Consider the following 14,567-nt stretch of genomic DNA (forward strand, 5'->3'; position numbering starts at 1 on the left):
TTTTGAGGTCCAAGGGGCGGTATTTGGGTAGGTTGTCATGAGCAGGCAAAGTAGAAGGTTCTCCAAGTCTGTCTCTAGACTCTAGGAAGGTTGTATGCAAGTTATTTCAAGCTTTTTCAATTTGTTGGCCCTTAAATCCTATTTGCATTTCAAGCATAAGCCCCCTCCAAAAATTCTGGAGCTTATTTCCAATAGCTTTTAGTTTTGCAAATGTATACTGCCCATTGCAGATTCTCTCAGAATAATCCACAGATCCCCAAGCATCTCTGGGTCACTGGGGTTGAAAACCACTGGTTTGCCCTGAAGAAGACTCCCAGAGAAGTCCTGCAGAAAGGGCAGGGTAGCATCCTGAATGTGCTGGAACTACTGGGACGGGCACAAATCTCAGCTAGCCATAACGTAGTGAGTAGCCACAGTTTTACAGTTGCCAGCATGGGTCTCGGTAGCAGTGCAGCTTGGCATGACCTAATTTACTTATTCTCAGGCAGATCTTGCAGCCTGTGCTGGGCTCTGTGCTGCTGCTCAGTGCTGTGGCTCTGCTGGAGCTCCTACGCAGCGCTGCAGGTGCTGGCTATCAGAGCGAGCAGGGCGGCGTAGACATAACCCGCTGATGTTGTTCTTGTAGTCCTGGGGGCCTTTCTACGTGTTTTTAGCACAGGAAGCTTCAGAAGTCCTGCCATGAAAATTATTGACTTCTTTGTCTGGGATAACAGTATGAAGTCCCAGTTCTGATAAAGTTGTTTTTATTTATTTATTTTTAACTTGCTTTCTCTGTAGTTACATGTTGGTATAGGATTTGCCTGCATCCAGTACACTCCCCCACCGGAGAGAGGGAGGAAAAACATTACAGCAATACTAAGAGAGACTCTAAGTCAGGTATTAAAAACAAAGTGAATTGCACTTGCTGTAGAATCAAGGGTAAATTACTAGTACAAATGATTAGAGCCCCTCTCCTGTTTTATATCCATTTTAATCTCATTGTTGAGTTAATAAAACCTATTGGTTTACTAAATCAATGTAGGGTGTGATTCATTATGCGTACTGGTACAACAGATCCTAATGCAAACTACTCCTGCTATAGACTGGTGCATCACTGAATCCATGGAAGTTGGCTCCAGGGAAAAATTACCTCTTACAGGTTGTCATAGAAGATATTCGCTATGGTAAATTTTTGCTTTTGGAGCAGAGGTTTTATTTGACTTTGTGATGCTGACGCACTTGAAATATTTTTACAAATGATTTAATCTACGAACAGAAAAGAAACCTCCCCTTGTTTGAGTTCATATTGGATTCATTTTGTGACCATTAGGCAAAACAGCTATGTCCTATAATGAAGAGGGATTAGTAGGGAACAAATATATTTGTTAGTTTTATTCTTCCCCCTGCATTTATCAGAACAAGCCTGTGTTTCCAGTTTGCATTTCATTTTCTTATGGCACGCTGCTGAAGTCAAGACATATGGTTAAAAAGACAAATTTACATTAGCTCTGATTATTTTTGTGTTTTTCTGTCTCAGATCAATCTTTCCTGCCACTGTCTTCATTTAGGAGGGTCAATCTATATTTACAAAGAAACAAACATCATTTTTTATGCTGTTTGTCCCAATAGCTCTCTGAAGACAATGAAGTTCTATGAACTGAAAAAGTATCTCTCTATTTATAGCTTTGCAGATATCAGAGATTTGACGGAACCATTTTCTTCTTTAAAATCCCTTTCCAGATTATTATATTAATATTAATTATTACTACTACTACCATTAATATAATTAATAAATATTATTATATATATATATATAACATATATATATAGTTATATATATTATTATAATTATATTAATAATATTAATAATAATATCATTAATGATGATCATTATATGTAAAAGAACTGGGAAGGGGTGAATCGAAAGTGCTGGTCTCTTGGGATGGTACACTGGTTTTCCTGATCAATAAAAAGCATTCAATCTGTGACATCCCCTGTGGGTCTGTGCTATATGCAGCCACAAGTCCTTGTAAATACGAATACAACCCAAGGTGACAAAAACAGGTCTTCCAAGGACTTCCGAACAGCTGTGAAGGACTCCAGGCTCTAGACACAAGATTCAAGGGGAGAGCAGCTTAACAATACCAAATGTCAGAAGAGCCTGAGGGTAGCAGTCTGAGGGCATGTTCCTGCTTGTGACAAAGATATAATAATGCAATTTAACTTAGCTGACAGTGAAACCAAGCGAGCTACATCATAGTATTTTGCACTAGACTCCAGGCAATAGAGCAACATGTATGAACAGGTAAGTTCGCCCAGCTGATGTGCAATAACATATTAAGCCTCATGACCCCGATGTTTTATCCAGACACCCTGATCCTCCTGCTTGAAGAGCTCTCAAGATTTTACCACATCAGCCGAGGGGTTTTTTAGCCAAGGCTGATCAGGGAAAGACAGCAGAGGCCCACCACCCCCTAGGCAGATTATGCAATACTAACAGCTTGCACTGAGCTATTGTCAGGTCTGCAATCTCAATACCACTGACATAAGGAGACAACACACTGTAGACAGACTCAAACCTCCAAGCTGAGGTCAATGGCTGAACCTCCACTCAGACTGAGATCAGTGGTAACGTGGGTCCATTACAGAGGGAATTCTCAGCTGCAAAATTCGAATGCCTAGATTTCAGCCTCCTCATAAACATTAAGGAATTTTTACAGTACTTAAATGGCCCATTCCCCTTACTTGTTTGGGGTTCCCTGTCCAGCAAATGGCATCCAAGATGCTTTCAAAGGCCCAACTGGGAAAATGTAGGGAACTTACTTTGAATCGGAAGCTTTTGGTCTGGGAGTTAAAAAGAAAAGAGAGAAAATGAGAGCATGAAAACATAAGAGGAATCATAATGAGTTCATTAGGTCAGCAACAGTCTCAGCTGAGCCCCTCTGAGCTCCTATTTGTCGATTGCTCTCTTCTGGTGGTTGTTGCTCTAATTTCCCCCAGAAAGCCAGATGAATCACAGAGGCTGGAGTCTTCGTGCTGGTACTGTAGACAGGCAGGATGGTAGGATCAGAGCTCCCTGAGGAGGGTTAGGTTATGTGGGGAGGAGAGCATTGGCTGAGTGGTTGGATGCAGCAAGGAAAGTTTTATTTATTGATATAACCAGGAAAGCCACCCATCTCTCTGCCCATCCTTAGGGTTACCTTCTCTTTCTGCATTTGTCATGACTCCAGCAGCACCCAACTGATGCCAAGAAGTGATTAATGATGGGCATGTTTCCAAGAGGTACATCCCAACCAGCACCCTGCCTGCCAGAAGCTGTAACCAGAATCCTGCTGCCCAGGCCCCTTTCAAAGCTTCCCTTTCCCTGTCCCTGCTGGGATCTGGTGCTGGGAAGGGGGGAAGTTGTCTAGCTTCAGCCCAAAGTCTGGAAATCAGGTGTGATGGGGCAAATACCGATGACCACTTAAACTGCCACCTGGTAAAGGGAAGGTGATGGGTTTCAAATCACCAGCCCACCCTGACTTTCTTAAAGCAACTGACCTGGCAAGAACTACATCAGTAGTTGATGGAAATTGCAGCAACGAATCTCTGCCAGACTTCAGAGATGTCATTTCTACTACAGAGCTGGAGTCGGTATGTATGCACATAGGCAACAAAATAATCTATTCCTCTAGTGTGAGGAATATTTTGGGTTTTGACCTAGAGCTATATTTGTGCCACAAAGAGAAGAACAGGCCAGGAGAGGAGAGAGGAGACAGAAAAATTTACGATGCTAGTAACCACGTTCAGCGGTACAGGTATGAATTCAGTCACTCTGCTAAGAGTAGAAGAGAGAGGCAGGATCTGGGAAGTGTGACAGTGGGGCGGCTGCTGAGGTTCCCCTGATTTTATACATTCAGATGAAATAATCATAAAAAAGTCTGCTTGGAGAGCTCTGACCATTCCAGTGTATCTTTGCTATTCTCAGCGCAAAGCTCTTTCCTTGTGCACATGTATACATATGGATATACCAATGTACCCTTGAGATTAGATTTATCTCAGAATAAATCCCCCTGTGACCACAGCAGCTGGCAGCCACAACTCTCAATAGACCATGGCTGAGCAGCGTGTGGGCTATGGCTTCTTCTTCCTAGCACAGGGCAGTTCCAGCAGGGAAGAGACACAAACTCTGCTTTGTGTCAGGGAAAGAAAAATCTTCACACACAGAGCTCATAGGCAGAAAACTCAAACTGCTGGCACAGAACTAAACTCTGGAGTCCTCGGAACACCTGGAGGATTGTTCCTCTTAACCTACTTGCATTTTATTTTGCTAGTCTCCTGTTTCCGCCTCTGCCACTCGATCCGATAAGTTACAAATCTGTCTGGTAGAGGAATCTCTGCTCCGTCAAATGGCCTCTTTGGGCTTTAGAACTCCATTAATTAGCATCTTTTAAATGGTTGGGTAATATTCATTTCTCCTTTTCGAAGACATTTCCCCAAGCCGTAATTTTAATAAAGCTGGTGCTCATGAACATTTGAATATTAAAGCCCTTGGTTACAGAAAGACGAAAGATGCATTTTAAAAGAACAGCCAAGCAAGGATTACTTAAATGGCTGACATAATTTTGTGTGTATGTGTGCATGTGCATGTGTGAATGCGCAGCGCCTCTGAGAGACAACATTGTCTTCAAGGCATTTCTGTGTCAGTGTGCATAAGGTCAGAATAAGTGTAATTTGGGAGGAGGCTGTGTCTGTCAGGATAGTAACAACATCAGGGGGCCCCAGGAAATGTAGTATGGCACAATATGTTTAAGTGTGGATGTCAGCTTATTCCAAAATACCCCAGAAAGGGCTCTGTTTGCTTTGTGTAGTTGTATGTGCTGTTTCAGGTGCAAAAGGTGAGATGAAAAGTTACTATACACGTAAGTATTTTATCCTGGGAAGGTTGTTCTGTAGTTTTTATTGAGACTATGAAATTGAGGGTTTCTTCACTGAGACACTATAACCCCACCAGCTGGGGCTGATGGTACCAAAGACAGAAGCAGTGTGCCTGATTTTCTACAAAGCATTTATCTGGTGAGGGGGATGATTCTTCTATAATCAGGTAGGAAGGTAATTTATTCAGTTGGGTGTCACTAGCAGGGATTTCCTCCCCTTACCAGCAAGGTTCAGCTTTGCCCTGGAGGAACCAGTGGGCAGCATGGACTACGTCCCCTTTCCCTTTCCTTCTGAGGCTGCCAGCACAGGTGTCAGACCAATGATGTTTTCTGTTGTGTTGATACGTTTTGTCAACTCCGGACAGAGCACAGACTTCTCTGATTCATATCTTACAGGCTAACAGAGAGGTATCAGATGGCAATGATTTCTGTCTTATCACAAATCTAAGGCTGAGTGATCAGTGAGGTATAAGCACTTCTTCAGATACTTCAGCCTGGGCAAGATTTACTGCAGTATCTTTGCTGAAAGGCTTTGTACACTGTCAAGCCTCTCCTAAGTCAGAAAGCTGCCTATCAATGTACCATATTTGCTAAGAAAGTAGATTTGTTTTCCTTCTAGATGTAATGGCATGGCCAAGATTTGTAGCTGTTGTAAAATGATGGTAATCTGTTATTCACAAAGGTGTGGTCATGGGGCTTTGCTGATCTTACACGTAGGTGATGCCCCTCACCTCTGGAGGAACTCAGCCACATCCAGAAAGACTCAGGTGAAAGAAATAAGTCATTTTTTGATAGTCTCATTCTCTGTATTTGAGTCAGTGACAGATTGAGACACCAAGTCTGATTCTTAGGCAGTTTTCTTTCTAATGAAAATACTTTTCAGGACCAATGAAGCACTCTCTCTCTTACTTGTGTAGGAGCAATGCACAGTGTGACGAGAATGCATGTGCTGGACTAAGTCCTGGTTCTTTCTGCCAAATCATGGGCTCTATCCACTTAACTTTAAGGAGGTGTCCCTTAGCTAACCCCACTCACAGAACAATCACAAGAGGCCAACACAATGCACTGACTTGGAGACAGAAGGCCAACATATTGTATTTGGAGGTCAGCGTATTGAATTCAGAGGATCTGCAGCAAAAAGATAACGCAAGAGAGCCCTCAAGCTTCCATGCTAGACCTAGGGCCATGAAGATGTCTCCTTGTTCATGGGTGATTTCCCTCTAACACACTGCAAACCTGTATGGTGCAGAGCGTCTATCTACAGTGTTCTGCAAAACCTGCAGAGCAGTCACTGCACATGGCCCCTGAAGCTCCCCTTCCTTCCAGCATACCCCAGGTATGTGGGTCCTGCATGTGAATATTTTGATCTCTGGTTGGGAAGCTCAGAAAACTTGTCCTGTTACAGGAGGTTGAACTTCTCGACCTGAAGTAAAGCAATCAGCTGGCAGGTCAGCTGCCTGAAGGGATGCAACAAATGGAGTGTGAAAGACAAGGCATTTTGCTGAGGTTTATATAGGTGTTTACCAGTTCCATCCATCCCACAGTGTGCAGGATGTGCCTTCCTCATCTTCTGCACCGAGTGGTTGTGTGCTTCTCTTATGTTTTGATTGTGGTTAAAAATTAGGATGTTTTCTTTTAAAAGCTCTGTCTTGTCCACGTCATGTTGCAGTAGAAATCTGATCTTGAAAGACAGGATAAAAGAGAGAGAGAAAATAGGAATTTTAAATGATCAAAGGCAAATATTTGCTTTCTCTATCCTGCTTCCCCGCATCTGATAAAATAATTGCGTAGACGTAGAGATCCTTCTAGGTGAGATGGAGAAGAATATATTTTTGTCTGGGAGATGCATAATAGGTGAAAAATTATTAGTGGTTCTAAGTGCAGAATAAAACCCAGCTTCAGGCCTTGTTGGCCTAGGATGAAAATATCTTTTCATGATTTCTATGCACATGGAGGAAAGTGAATCTTTTTCTCTTGTAGTAATTGCATTTTTAGTCACAATTGCCTGTTATCTTTGCATTTCCCACAGGTGAAGATATTGGTTTCCACGGCAGGCTTGCTGTAGCTGTTCATCTCTCAAAACCCTTTGTGATATTATGAAATGCCAGGCTGCCAAGAAATCAGCATGTTTTTTTTTTTTTTTTTTTCTCCCCTAATGAACACACATGCGCAGGCAGTAATTTGTTTATTCAACTCCTTGTGCAGGTTTGCAATTTACTCCAAGAGCGAGCAGCAGCACATAGAGAAACCAGATCACGGTTAGGGGAAGAGGTGGAGTCCTTTCTAAGGGGTTGCCCCAAACCATTCGTTCACTGCCAGTCCATGACACCACGCTTCAGTCACACCCATGGGAATCTGTTCATCCTTTTCCCCATCTTAAGAAATTAAACTATGCTTTTTTTTTTCTTTTCTTTTTTAAAATCTTCATAAGGAAGCCTTTCCTGTATCATTCATGCGTTCTCTTTGACAGAATGGAAATAATTCTAATCACCTACTTTCCTACATTTATTTTTCCCTTGTTCTGTTTTTCTACTGCAGTCTGATGAAACTGGTTTGGTCAGCTTCCCATTTGTTAATAGGCAGATTCACTTTCTGATTTTCAGTCACGCACAACACAGCAAGAAAACAGCTCATGGGGATGATCAAAACACCCCACTGAAACCATTTCTGCTTATTTTGTGTTTTGCAATTATTTTTTTTCTCTTTTTCCTTCAGTGTCATGGAACTATTGAGTCAAAATTAGGTTGCCAACATCACTTAAAAATAGACGAATTATTTTAAATCCCAACTCAGTGTTAGAAACCATAGGCAGTCTTAGAAAAAAAAAAAAAAAAGGCAAACATTTCTCCTCAGAATCAAAATAACTGACATAGTTATTCTTTGTTTTACCTATCAAGCCCTGAATTTCAGATTGCTTGTTTGCTTTCTGCTGGGGCTGGTGAATATCAAAAGTGTGGAAGCAAAGACAGGATGCCAGATTGCTGAAGAAAAAAAAAAATTAATCCACTTTCCTCTTCTGCTCTGGACTTAGTCTGTTGGAGGAGAGGCGTGTAGAGGTGAAAAAGGCTGGGAAACAATTTCTGAAAATCTCTGCAGTGGCTACAAGAGAACAACGTGAAAACAGGTCTGAAACACCTTGAAGTATTGTTTATCCCTGTGATAACCTCACTCAAACCATCTTTCATCTCCTCTTTAGATCCCACTAAGAAAGAAAAGGGGGGAAATAGGCCAATAAAAAGAGCTGAGAGAGACCTTTCTATTTCACACGCTTTCCCAGAAATTTGGTAATAAGAAAGAGGAACTGACCCATTCTCTGGCTGAACGTAGGGCTGTACGCATTCTGAAATTTGTTTGCAGCAAATTTCAGCTCTGCCAGACCAGAGCCACCCTTTACCACACAGACCTTTGCCCTGATCCCATACCACAAGCTTAAAGAAAAACTGAGTGTAACACAGAGAGGATGTCTTGCCCCCTGGACTTTGCTTCCCAGGGGGGCTGTGGACACTGAGCAGCCAGCAAATGTCCCTGGGTGGAAAGAGTGAAGTTACTGGGCTGCACATCGTGTCCTCCTGCGAGGAGAAGGGAACTGGGATATCAAAAACTTTGTTCCCTTGGAGTAGAGACCTACCTACCTGCCACAGCTCCTAACTTGATGTGTTTTCAATGCGGCTTTACTTGACGGATGGTTTGGGCCCCCTACCATTTACCTGCCAAAAGTTAATGTAAATGCTCCAGAAGTTTGCAGAGGAAATGAAAGCCCAGGATTGTTTTCTGAAATCTGGGAGACAATTAGTGTGATTTACATCCTTGGCATTCCAAGGAGCTAGAAATTTCTTGTGTTCCCATGAAACATTATTGGAGAAGTGGGGTTTGGGAAAGTTATATTGGCTGAAATACATCAATCAGGATGCTTGTGAATAACGTAGCTGCTAACACAGATGGAAAGCTGATAACAGGCTAAGGGAGTTTCAGATCACGCTGCCGCACAAGGACATACTTTTACAGATGCTGGAACTGCTGAGCTAACTGCTTTTCATTTGAAAACTACAGCTTTGAATGGACAAGAAATGTCTTTGCTATACTTAGAGGTGGATTATGAGATGGGAAAAATAGAAGGGCTACTTTGTGTGCAGCACATGAAGCTGCCTCTGAGTATTGCCAGAAAAGGAGAATTGCGCAGCAAAGACTTCTCAAAATCTGGCTCTAATGAGGAGCAGGTGTGAATTTTGCACAAATGTAGGCTGCAGGATGACTCCAGGGAAAAGGCGACATGTTAATGTACTAGGAAACAAGAACACAGAGGAGCAGAGAAGCAGGAGCCTCTGGACTCCAGGCCTCAAGACTTAATTTGGTGACACATGACAAATTATTTCGTGCTCGCTTTTCTTTAGCAATCAGTCACTCTCATCGTGGGGACTGAGGCTGCACAGTTTGGTGGCAGAATTGCTGCAGATTGGGAAGGTCTGAGGGGACTGGGTAATGGGAAAACGTTGCTTGGCATCTACAGGGTGGAAAAGCCTCAGTGCTGGAGGCTCTGGAGCAGAACATAAACACGGGGCAGTGGCAGCCAGAAGCGAGGGATGCTGGTGGAGCAGGGCTAATAGGAGGTTTCCATCTTTCTAGATCATTTAGAAAACTAGCCAGCATAACGGCGCCTTTAATTTTTTAAAGTATAATTTAACTTCACACGTTTTTGCCCTGTATAACCTCCTCTCACCTCCTCCTAAAGAGAGCATTTCAGTTCACACCGGTGAGTCGCCATGGAGACTCGGCCATGTGATGGCAAGACGTGACTCCACGCTGCTGGAGCCTCAGAACTTAATTATTTATTAATAGGCTTTTACCGGCCAGCCTCAAGAGATGCAACATCTTGTTACCAAGGCTGGGAGAGAAACAAGAAACAAAGGCACAAAAAGAAGGGAAAAAAACACAAGCAATTACAAATAATTAATTAAGAGCACAGTAAACATGCCAGTAAAGATGTAAGAGGAGCAGAAATTGAACTTAAAAACCTACAGGTCAATATTGTTTGGCTGAGGAAAGATCTGGCTAGGTGGAAGGAAAATATTGAATATATGGAAAGGTGAAGTTTGTCCCCTTGTTTTTTGGAGGGTCAGCTCTTTGGGTGCCCTCTGTACTCTGCAAAGAGCCTTTGTGGAAGCGTCTTGTGCATGTTTGCAGCTAGAGGTGAACCCAAACAACATGATCAGCCTGTCCTGTCTTTGAAATCTTGCCACATTTCAACCACATGCACCAGGAATAAGGACCACTGGACACCAGGACGATGCAGATTTGATGACTTGTCAAAGAGGGTCTGTGGCAGACGTCTGTGAAAACCTCTCACTGCCTGAAATGTTGGTTAAAACAGACCTGGCAAATAATGGGTCAGTGCCTGTTTATAAAAAAAAGGTCAAGATGCACAGCAAGATTTTCTTGTTTTGCATTTGTTTTAATTTAACAGCTAATCCAGCCTCTCCATTATTATGGACAATAAGTAAAGGCACTTCTTTATTTTTTTTGTCTCCTTAGTATCTCTACTCTGCTTTTCCCATAGACCTCTGTAAGAGCTACCAGGCAGCATTGTCAGATGAGGTACCATTTTTTCCAAAGTCTTTTGTCCAGTCCAATTAACTCAACAACATTCTCAGGATCCTCACAACTGTGATAATTGGTGACTTTGTACTGGGAGGAGAATGTGAACACGTTGGCACTTTTAGAGGGCTTGTAAGGGGACACCTGGGCTCTCCAGATAAATATCAGACACGACAAGACAGTGGACTGGCAAGAAAAATGAAAATCATTTCATAAAATGTCTTCAAAACAAAAAATAAAATCATAAAAAAAAAAGATCTTGCAACCCCAAGCACAATATAAAGCGAATCTAGAAGAACTGCATGGCACAGAGCCAAGCAAATTTAAGGAACAATCTAGCAAACAATGAAAAGTAACAGCTCTGACCAAAAACAACCATTAAATGTTAAATGCCGCTCTTGTAACTGACAACACCAACAACTTTAAAGGGCTGTTTTACTAGCATGCGTATGTGTGTGTGGGGAATAGTTAGCCTCTCAAAGGGTTGACTGTAAATTTAGACTTCTTTTTTTTTTTTTTTTCTTTTTTTTTTTTTTTTTCCCTTTACAACTTTTTGGTAATTGAAGGAGAAATCTAGAGCCTAACTAATTAGCATGAGTGAGGATGGCTTGCTTTGTTAAAGATCTGCGTGGGCATGAAGGCCTGTAGGCACTGAGTACTTGCTTCAGAGCAGCATGGAGAGGTGAGAAAGGAGCAGTGTGGAGGGGTGATTTTTCCTTGTCCTGGACATCTTTTGTCTTTGTAGATGCCTTGTCTAGTCTAATTGTGCCCAGAGTGATAGGGCAGGCTCACCTGGAGACATCTTTCTACCACAACTGACAAAGGCAAAGAATCTTTCAGGGAACAGACACTCAGACAGAGGAGAGGCAGTGGGGGAATAGGAAGAGGAAGGGTTTTCTCGCATTCCTGTGCATTTTCAATAACATTTCCATTTTTTCCTCATTTCCTTTGCTTGTAATTCACTCTCCAGAAGTGTGATGGACCAGTGGCTGCACACAAAGCCACACAGTGGCTTTTGGTGGGACCTCAGTGTTTATCTCAAGCATTATCTGGTGTCCGGGTCTCTGGCATTAATCATCTAAGTGTCTCTACTGCATACCTATTCCTCATTTCTTTCCTCTTTGAAGAAGAGCCGTGCTTTGGTCCTCTGCCTCTGCACAAAGGAGCCCAAAGAAAGGACTCGAGGTACAGAAGAAGCTGAGATAACTCCCAAAAGCTGAAGGTCTGCTCTTCCCCTGCCCAGCACAGGTCAGCAGCGTGCACCAAACCCATCCCCAGCCACCTGCCTTGCTGCCACCAAGTGAGAACTGGCCTGAATGCTTTTGTCCATGTGAGAGAACAACAGAGCCAAAAGACTTATTCATCGTGTAGGAACAAGGACTCAAGCTACTCCTTTTTAGTTGCTCCTCCACCCTTCTCTTATCCTCTTGTCCATCCCCTAAGAACCCCGAAACCTCAGCCACCCTGGTGAATTCAGTGGTGTATTAGTACAGATTCACCCTTTCCCATCCCCCAGCAATTTTTGGGAACAACTCCTAAAATCTGTTGTATTCTTCCACGCTAGCCAGGCTATTCTCTAATCATATTTAGTGCCGCAAGATTAACCTGTTATTAAAAATATAATTGTTCTTCAATTTGCACTTCTTTTTGAAATGGAGGTTGAGCAGAGCTCCAAAGCCCTGACTGGAACTTTGCTGCAAAGCCTCTGGCAACAAAAAAGCTTATTATTTGCAAAAAATCCTAATTGGAAAATATGATGGAGAGAAAATAGTGAATCCCCAGTAATCTCCTTCCAAAATGATAATGCACGTGGTATAATGAATATTAATGTATCATATTTATGAAATGGGGACACTGGAAAGTGCAAGATAAGATTTCCTTCTCTGTGCCTTTTACTTGGCAAATAACACTCCTCAGAGTCACGCTATCCTGCACACCTGTCTGACAGAGACAACCGAGCTGCTGCTAAATAAAAATGTACCCACAAATTCCTGAATCTATGGTCCTATAGTAGCCACAACCCTATCTCTGGCATTCCCTACCGACAAGCCCATTTGCTTATTGCTCATTTCATGCAAACATGGTACTCCTCACACAGCCTTGCCAATCCCCATGAACATGGAACAACTCTGCTGAAAACATGCAGTTGTTCTGGTTTCCACCGTCACTAAACAGTGGGTGTCAGCCTGAGTGATCTTGGAGGAAGGGAGGTGTTTCACCTCTATCAACATTAAATTTCAACATCATTCAACTGGGCTTTAAAGTCAGATTTTTCAGCCCTTCCTGGCCAGTGGTCACTCAATTCCTATTAAAGACACTGAAATGACCTGTATGAGTGAGTAGGTAACAAGCCAAAAAAGTCAAGAGCTCATAATCTGTTTAGACATCAAGTGCTAAGTAGTACCAGAGTTCCTCCCGAAGTCCCTGGTGGAGGTGCTGTAACCCAGAGATCCTTCGTATTCGTTAAATTCTTGCTTCCAGCACTGTAACCATAGCACATAAAATTTTCTAGGACAATTGCCTCTCCCTGAAGTATAGTCATTACCTGTTCTGGCAGGCTTCTTTGTAATTTAACTTTGTAGACTTCAAAAATAATTCCCAGAGAATTGAGGTTTATTGGGGAGAAATATCCTTTTATTTACTTGCTCATTCCCACACTAATATCTTCCTGCTATCTGCTTCCTTTGGAATTAAGTGGTTAACATAGTTACTGTGTAGAAATGTAGATTTCCCCTGGCACTCCTTGGAGTGAAGAAAGGATAATTTCAGACATTTTCCTCTTTAGGTAATGCATCTGCCAGAGCTATCTCAATATTTCTATAGGACAAATGAGACTGACAGCCTGGGAGAGCAGCAATGGAAGAGCCATGCCAGTGATAAAAGGCCTGACTGGGACTCAAGGGATCTGCACTCAGTTCTGGCCATAAACTCGGTATGCGACCTTAAGGAAACCATTTAATTCACCCCTTCTTTAGTTCCGTACCTGTCAAGAATCTGACTTTCCTTCTACTCTTTTTCTACCACGTTGGTATATGTTACAAGCTCTTGGGTATAGTCTCTGCCTCATCCTGTCATGTCATTTAGCAGAAGGGAACACCAGTCTTTGCAGGGGCCTTTAGAAGCTAGAGTAGAGATAACAATAGCAACAACGACAATGAGAAATAACATCCTCAGGACTACAAAGGTGATTCCCTGTGTTCTGATTTCAGACCACGTAATCCCCACAGAGAATCAAAGTGTTGTAATCATCACACGGTCCCACTAGGATTACAGAGAAATGATTCACCTGCAAAATACTTCCCCGATTTCCATTTCTAAGATGACAATTTGAAAGTAAAGGGGTAGCTTTGGGGCTGTCCTGGATCTTTGTGAGGGCTGAACATGGAGTGTGACAGCAAGGCATGTGTTCTGGCTCTAACTCTTGGCCCTGCTACTTTGGATAAAGTAAGGTCTCAGCAACCTGCAGCTCATTAACAAGACCAGGTTCGATTTCATCCGTGACAGAGTGCCATACACACAACACAGTGACATTTGTCCCATAGGGACAATGAGACATGTCCCATTGCAATAGCTTTGGGATGTGTGTCCTTCATTTCACCTCCAGTGAATGCTAGGATTTGCATCCACATACATTATTTCAGAAAGCATCTAGCACTGTGAGAATACTCCTCCCCACGGCTACCCAAAACTTCAGCCACTGCCATTCAGGACAATCTCTCTATATGGAATAATTATTTTAATCAGGAGATGTGTTAGAAATAGGATATGTGCAGCTGTTGTGTGGTTCCCTGCACATCCTGGAATGGCTGCCTGAAAACGTGGATTAAAACTGTGTAGAAGGGTAGTTGCCATGGAAACTGCATCATTGGAAGCTTCATTTCAATCTTTTCTTCTTTCCGATAATTTTCTACCCATTTTACTACTCTGGACTTGTACCATTCCCTCATGGCCCACCTGTGCCCTCATCATACTATCAGTGATGCTGCAAGCAAGGAAGCAGGAAGCAGACCTAGTGGGATAAAATTTGGGAAAGCAGCGCTGGGGTTGCAATGTTTGTGGGGGTCACGAGAGGAGCTGACT

The 14,567-nt window shown here is 42.6% G+C and overlaps 1 long non-coding RNA gene across 2 annotated transcripts in view; it reads right to left on the reverse strand.

Annotated features, from left to right (window-relative positions):
* The window catches only part of LOC121076214, a 136,913-nt gene that overhangs the window by 32,255 nt on the left and 90,091 nt on the right, over positions 1-14,567 (reverse strand). Inside the window, exon 4 of one of the 2 annotated variants that reach the window (XR_005823392.1) lies at positions 5,329-6,576. The exons of the other annotated variant lie outside the window; for it this stretch is intronic. This is a non-coding gene — a long non-coding RNA (uncharacterized LOC121076214). Of the gene's footprint in view, positions 1-5,328; positions 6,577-14,567 lie in introns of those variants that run through there. 2 annotated transcript variants of the gene reach the window in all.

Source organism: Cygnus olor, chromosome 11, assembly GCF_009769625.2.
Source record: "Cygnus olor isolate bCygOlo1 chromosome 11, bCygOlo1.pri.v2, whole genome shotgun sequence".
In the NCBI taxonomy this organism is placed as follows: domain Eukaryota; kingdom Metazoa; phylum Chordata; class Aves; order Anseriformes; family Anatidae; genus Cygnus; species Cygnus olor.